The following is an 8391-nucleotide window of genomic DNA, read 5'->3' as shown; positions in this document are numbered from 1 at the left end:
ACTCTGGTACATATCATTGCAATACTTCATCATACCCCATTTTTTATAGATGTCCAGCAATGATAAAAAAGTCTACCGTGCACACCACTAACTCCTTTTTTTGCTGGGTGGTGTAACCTTCTGGGGTAGTTCCTATCGTTAGGAAGTGTATGATGTCTTCAAAGTGACTATCCATGACATGCACTGCAAAGAGCTACACATAAGGCAATCCTTCCTCAAAATTAATGGGCTCTTCTCCCGTTTCGATGTGCGACAAATGGTCTGGTCACGTGTTTAGTCATCCAGGCTTCACATTAACTTCAAAATCATACTCCTGTAACAGTAACAACCACCTGCACGTTCTCCCCCCCAACAAAGGCTTATTGACCAGGTATTTCAACGCAGAATGATCCATATACATCTTAAATTGTCCACCCAACAAATAGTGTCTAAAATTATGAAGTGCGTATACCATGGCTTGTCCTTCGCATTTGGTGTTGGAATGGTTCTTCTTAGACTTATATAACTTCTTGCTTGTGAATGCCAGAGGATGGTCCAATTCTCCTTCTCCAGCCTGTGTTAGTACTGCTCCCAGTGCTATACATGGCGCATCTACATGTACATGAAAATCCTTCTCCAATCCTGGAAGACTAAAATTGGCGTGGTGACCATGTTTCCTTTGAGCACATCCAAGATTTTCTGACAGTCCTCATTTGAATAGAACATGACATCCTTTTTCAACAACTTCTGCATAGGCATGGTGATTTTGGCATAGCCCTTGATAAACTTCCTATAGTACCCAGTATGTCCCAATGTTGCGCGTAGTTGTTTCACACTCCTTGGTGCCTCCAGGTTAATTATCGTTTTGATCTTTGTAGGGTCTACCATCAATCCCTGTCTTCATACCACATGACCCAAAAAAATCCCAAAAGGGACGCAAAACAAACATTTCTTCAGATTGAACGCAATCTGGTACCTTCAACAAGTATCTAGCATTAAGAGAAAACTTACGACATGGTGTTTTACCAACCCAAACATAGTTCAGTCATCAAATTACACCTCTAGAAACTTATGAATGTAGTCTTTGAATGCAACAATGACTACACGTGAAAAAATCGCAAGTGCATTCTTTAATCTGAAAGGAATTACGGTGTACTGCAAACATACCCATTCAGTGGCGAAGGTTGTCTTGCTTCTATCTCCAGGTGCAATTTTGATCTGATGGTACCCAAAGAACCTCTTCCTGGCCACCTACATTATCCAATACCTCATTAGTGAATGAATTCAGGAAAGGATCATGCACACAACTGTCATTCAACTCCTCGATTATCTACACATATCCTTATTTCATCCTTTTGCTTCTTTTCCTGTACCACCATTGGGCTCGCCCAATTAGATTCTTTAACAAGATCAGTGATGCTTGCCACAAACATCTTATCTACCTCTAAGTGGACCTTCTCCTTATACTTCGGATTGAGATAGTAAGGTCTTTTTTTAATCAGCTTCGTGTCTGGTTTTAACGTTATCTTCATAATGCCCATGTCTCCTATTATCCTCTTTAACTCCATAAACTTGGTAGGGAAGAAATCCTGGTATTCGTAGAGTAATTTAGCAACCTTATCTACCATCACACCATCCCAGTAATCTCCAATCTTTGTGAATTTAGGCTCCGCCTTTGTGCTAATATTTATCTACTTAGTTTTCATCGGCATGGTTATATCAGGATTCTCGATGTGCCATCCCTAGACCTCGTGGTGACCCTTGATTTCAGGGATATTAATCTTTCAGGGGTCCTTGTCTTCTTCTTCAACAATCACGTTATAGCATCCTAGCACATGGCTCAGCTAAGTAGTCCAATCGGGTTGAATCAGATCCAAAGGATCCTACGGTATCCTAAAGATCATTGCTTTAACTTCTTGTAGCGCTTTGTCAATACAATCAAACTCGTCTTCGAAGCTAAATGTCATTATGAACCCTTCACATAAAATATCCCATTCTTCTGCACCATGGAGGAGCTCTGTCTCCAAGTACTAGCTCATCAGGATGACATCCAGGGTGTGACAGAACAAGTGCACCCATTCAGGTTGGGGCTCCGCTCCACAGGCCTTAGCTCATTTGGCCAAGTGTTCGCATGGATCATCCTTCCCATCATACTTTTCCATCACTCGTACCTTCAGCTTCCCAAAGCGTGTTCTCATCATCCTCCTATACTCACGCCAATCATCAAAAGTACCCTTGTGTGTACCCCACCATCTCGCCGACATATCGCACAGTGCCCAGTCCAAAGCCTAGAATCACTGCTTCTCTGGTACTTCCCTCTCAAATGCATCCAAAAACACATCCACATCATAAGTGGGCATATTTCTTACCACTGATGACACACAGTGCAGTGACTGGGTCATCATGTTATAGCTCAGCGTAGTTACTTCATGTAGTTGACTTTACTAGCGCTCTAATTCTTTGTTCGAGTTTGAGGTGTAGGAACTATCATGATACCATGTAATTCCTCCATCTGTTGTTAGAGTCACCCAATCTTTGTCTCACGCTATTATCTTATATATGCAGTCTAAATCATCACTGCTTTCATAATCATGGATTGGTTCAGTATAGCACGAGCCTTCTGCAGGATCTAGGGGTACTATTACTCGAAGCAATTTCTTTTCAAATATGATCTTTTGCTTCTTTAGGTTGATTACCCCATTCATGTCAGTAGCCCAATCAATGCCAAGGAGTGCAGGGTAGGGGTTGCTGTCATCAACAATTTCTGTTACTTCAAAATTAGCCAATGCACTCGTGCCTTCAATAGCTACAATTACTCCCTGAAACCATCCCATGGGGATGATCTTTTGTTGATTTTCCATCCTTAACTGAATCAAAGACCACTGCGGCACGGGTCTCCCCATCTGCTCCCAAGTTTTCTTTGGTAAAATGTTTGCGTCTGACCCCAAATCCAGAATAACTTAATCCATTTCATATTCTCCTATCTGCGTGGTGAGTCTCATCTCACATCCTGTCCTTGCCTTATTCTTACTAATCTTCCATACCACACGCAGTTCACCTAGAGTGTTTCTGGCACATCTATTCATAAGTTCATGTAACCCCTTCACAGCCTTGCTATCACACAACAACTTCATGCGAGTCTCTAGAAAGGTCGTAAGCATATAAGGGTCCATTTCCTGAATAGGTTTATCTCAGCTCCTTGAGGTAGAGGCCTCAGACAAGCTCTTCTTTGCTTCCATGAATGTTTCATGTGTGCACTCCAAATCAAATTCAGCCTCATTCTATGGAGATTTGTGAACCCACATGTTGGCTTAAGGTTGTTTCCCCTCATCGTCGCCTGTTGCAATTCCACTTCAGAGCACTATATTCACATCCAGATCTTCTTCGCGAGGCTCAACCCTCATCATTTGCAGGTTATGAGTTGGCTGCGGAGGTAGCACCCCTTTATCGCATATCCTTGCTATAAGTGTAGGACAGTCCTCAGTCTCATGATCAAATTGAGTACAATATTTTCACGATGGACACATTGGGCTAGTGCATTTGTGGACATAGTGTATTGGCCCTCCATAATTGTAACAAAGCAACTGTCTCGGACCTCTACCAGGTCCTTGTTCACCTCGGCCTCATCCACACCCCTCAAAGCCTGTCTACACAATCCCATCACCCTGGTCAGGAGGTCCCGTTTCTACCTGAACTCTATAGGCAGGTGTTCTATCCATCATCAATTAATAACTTTCGAAATTGCGTTCCTCATGCCCTACAGACTTATAGAAGTTGCACAACAGTTGTTGCAATGTTTGAACAAACTTCTACAGCAAATGACAATTATCAATCATATGTTTCCCTACTACCTGACATATAGCATACCACAATGTAGGCCCCGTGCTCAACCCTACTTGGGCTTTCGGCATCAAAGGCATCGATCCTCCTCCTGCAATATAGTTTGTAATGACCAGGCAGTAGTCTTTGTCATGCCCCTGACCTTTACATTTCAGGCACCATATCTCTTCGCACGCCTATGGCCAAACTGTTCTGTCCTGCTTCAGACTGTGCATTTCGAGGCAAATATTTTACAACTTCACATGGATCTACTAAACCCCCAGACTCAGATCTTGCATCGTTGTTTCATGTAGCCTTATTGCAATCTCCAAGGCCTTTTCCTGAGTTGTAATCTTCTGTTGTGACAACACAACCCTTAAGTGAGGTAGGAGTGAAGCCTCAAACTATTTGTGGTGTTGCCCATCTATTAAGTTCATGTTAGCTTTTTCTATTATACACTTTAACCTCTGATCCAACTCCCAAGGTGTCTCACCTAGTTTCATCATGATTTCCTTGAATCCCATAATCGACTGTGCCTCAGATTTAGGTCTATTGAACTCTTTATTCAGCATGGTCTGGATCTTTGCCAACACAACATTTGGGTTATCATTAGAGTACTTGATCTACCGAGTTAGTGTGCGATACTAAAATGCACTAACCAAGGTATCCTTCTTCATGTGATCATCTGTGACGCCCTGAGCTTCCCATATAGCTTTTACAACGAACTAGAACTAGTCTGGGTCCTCATTTCCCAAGCCCTTAAACAATGGTAGCTTCACTAAATTCACCATGTTGAACTGTGGTGGAGCTGGTGGTGTGGGCGAAGTCGCAGGTGACGGTGGCGAAGGTGGAGGGGGTGTAAGTGGAGGTGGTAGTTGCAGGAACCCTTGTTTTATCAACTGGACTACACTTCGCAGAGAAGCCTATGCTACTCCCTCGTCATCACTCAAAGGAGGTGAAATTAGTGGCCTATATTTAGGACCCTTTCTTCTTCATTCCTGTAAGCCTTTCCACTTCATGTACCTCTGAACATCAAGGTAGCTACATAACCCAATTTTCACACAATAACATCTTAATCCAATTATTTAAAGACTTCAAGTACTTTCCTCGCAGACATTTGAAAAAGCGTCGTTCTGCCTCGCTATAACTCACTGAGGTATCTACTATTAATTCAGTCAGAAACCCTCCTATAATATGATTGAGAAAATGATCGACAACGCGGGCAATCTTATCCTTAGAGGCTTCCAATCTGTGTATTATCTCCAGGGTCCAGAGAATAGGACTGTCAAGCCTCCACCTTCCTTGGCTATCCACTAGCTTTGTGATCCACTCATATAACTCAACTGGAAAGGAACAGAAAAATATCTCATGGATTTTTGTATACATGCACCTGGTAGCCACTATTCCTTCATCGACTATGGATTTTTGTTCTTCTACGCTATGAATTCATGGATCTTCCTATCCAACCAACCTTCGATCTCTTTCTTATTTGGATTCCAGCGATACGACATCACACATCTCTCATGCAGATTCTGATCCTGGAAATGGAACCATTTGTTGGCTCTGTGGGCCCTGACCCAAGTTCAGCATTAGTCATCCAAACAAATCCCTACACTACTATCCCTTTGACCATTAGTCCGTGGAGTGCGGACCAAAGTCTCACCCGAAGCAGTATGGGGGGATACTGAAACCAATTTTCCGCACACTGAAATGGTCGTGATGTGGGTTTATACCCCCTTCTCCTGCCTTTGCACAGTTCGGTAAGCCTTACGGCTTATCAATATGACCTGTATCCCACCCTTTAGTACCTTCGAAAAGGTGTACAATTGACCTTTGCACATCCCTAACTAGCGGTTTAGGTACTTTCGTGCTCCTATGACGATGTATTGTATAGGTTCCCAAGTTATCTCAAGTGTTTTACTTATTCTACCAATCAATTACAATTATCATTGCATAAAATGATATTCTTAATTGCATTCAATTAACAGATATAATCACATACATTCACACATAAAATAAACATTGTAATATAAACCCATATCATAACGCAATATAATCAGATGCATTAATAGAGACTAAATACACAGTAATTGCAGAATACTTCTCTTTATTGATATCTCCAGTTTAGTACAGACTCTATCCACCCTGCGCACACAGATGCAGCTGTCGGTGCACTTAGCTGCAGAGTCTCTACCTACACTAAAACCTGAAAATGCTTAGACTTCTCCAAGCTAGCTCACTCTGTAGAAACCATCTCAACTCTATTTTCCTCCTCACTACTTAGAGCTTACTTACTTAACACCTTTTTATACAATCCAATTGTCTGTGACCATGGGTAGATCTTTATAGCCGACTTGACACTTTACAAAATAAGGGTAGACAACCCTTTATAACTCTTTACACATTTTCACTCTGCGACCACAAAATTTGGAGACTTTACAACTTTATTACAAAATTGTCCCAAAACATGGGCTTTTAGCCCCAAAAATTCTCTTCGGGGAACTCATTCGCAACAACTATCACTCTGTAATTTTCCTAGGTTGAGGAAGAAAACTACAAAGGTAACCACAAAACCACTTTTAAAGTTGAGATCTAGCCCTTCCAGCTTCAGAGAGGTATCTCTCTATATGATTTAGATTTCTGCTTTAGATTTTAGGCTACGTTTTGAGTTTGAGATGGGTTTTTCAAAGGTTTGGTCGAAAGATGCTGGAAAATTCCATTGGGCATGGAGTCATGAAACTTTGCATAATCAATTACAAAATGATAGAGAAACTATAACAGGGTAGGATAGGAAAACCTTTGGTTCCTTTAGAGTATCTTTTGTGTGAATAAGGTGAATATTATTTGAGTTCAATTAAATATAGAGCATACTCGGATGAATTCTATATTTAACTGTTGGAAATAATACTGAGAAGGGGGGGGTGAATCAGTATTACCAAATCATGTAACTTTTTCATTTTCATACTCAAATTAATATACACTACTTCAGTTAAGACACACTGCGTGTATATGCAACTGTGTGTAATGCAACAAGCGTATATCAAGTAAGCTTATGATTCAATTAGTTGATCCTTAATGATTGCATCAGAACATTATTAATCATATGAATAGTAAACAGGAGTAGTATAACAGAATAGATCATCACACATAAGCAACACACATGAACACCATGATGTAAGGTGGAAACCCAATGTGGGTGAAAACCACCTGCTAGAACTCGTCTCTTTCTTCCTTTATTAAGAAAACTTCTTTTTACAATATTTATGTACTGGTGCAGTCTTATACTAGTACGCAGGCTTCTACCTGTAGAAGGCTACAGCCTTCTCTCTTTCTCCAGACTCTTCTAGAAGGGAGCTACAACCCCCTTAGCTCTTGTACTAGCTAAAGTACTAGTATGTAGGTGCTGGGCTACAGAAGGCTACAACCTTCTCTTTTCTTCCAGGGACCACGTTTCATAAATTTTCAGACTGGATCCATAAATACAAAACAGTCATCACTGCAATACAATCATCAACTTATACCTGCATCATCAATCACTGAATCACCCAATACTGAATCACTGAAACCCTGTCGTCAAAATATAGTTACCTGAACACAGACCAGAGCCAAAAACTCTGCAACAACCACTAGAACCAACAGCAACCTGAAACATCAAATCTCACAATGTATACGCTACTCGACTATGTCAATACCGCGTGTACATGCGCTTTCACTAGAGATAACCTATGTATAGATCTAGAGATAATTGCTTATACCTTCGTTGCCCTTTTCAACTTGATTCAGATCGAGCCAAGCATCACAAACCCATAACCAGCTTACTAGATCTTCACACTTCATCAGGCATTCATTACATGATCTCCCCTTGGCCTAATGATCTTCTCCTTATATAGGTTTAGGCTTCTCTCAATATCATGGTCCAAAACCATGTAGAAATAATACCTTGGACCCAATACCTGGGGTCAACACTTCGGACCAAATAACATGGACCAATACCAAAATACCATGGACCAAATACCACAGACCAAAACTTAGTTTTCCAACATGTACGCGCCTTTCCTTCTGTGAAACTGAGTGTGTACGCATACGCGCCTTTTGTTCTTATCACCCGCGTGTATATGCACTTTCATCAAGGTTAACCTGTGTATATCTCTCTCTTGACCTGTTGTACTAAGATCTGTCCTTTGATTGAGTTGCCATCACCTGTATCATACCTCTGAGTGAGTTGCAATCAAGGACAACACTTGTATCATAATGCCAACAATCTCCCCCTTTGGACTTGATGGCAACCATCACACCAAGCCACTCTCCCCCTCTGACATCAAGGGAAAAGGGCAGACCAAGAAGTTCTCTCCCTCTGCTGCCCATACTCCCCCGAGTACCTGCTGAAATCTTTGATTGGGCTCCCCCTTTGTATATTCCAAGATGTACCAAGCCGTCCATGCTCCCCCTGAGCACATGCAAGGTCTCCATTCAAGACCATGATAGTCATTAGCCACTATCATACACCATATATGATCTGCACCATAAACATCAACATCCAATTCTGTAACTTGCAATACCATTCTTTTGATCAAACATGAAGATGTATCATTT

Source organism: Pinus tabuliformis, chromosome 3_2 (genome assembly GCF_031772625.1).
Source record: "Pinus tabuliformis cultivar Carrire ecotype Pingquan chromosome 3_2, CPIR1, whole genome shotgun sequence".
NCBI classification, from domain to species: domain Eukaryota; kingdom Viridiplantae; phylum Streptophyta; class Pinopsida; order Pinales; family Pinaceae; genus Pinus; species Pinus tabuliformis.
Note: the sequence above shows the minus strand (reverse complement) of the source record.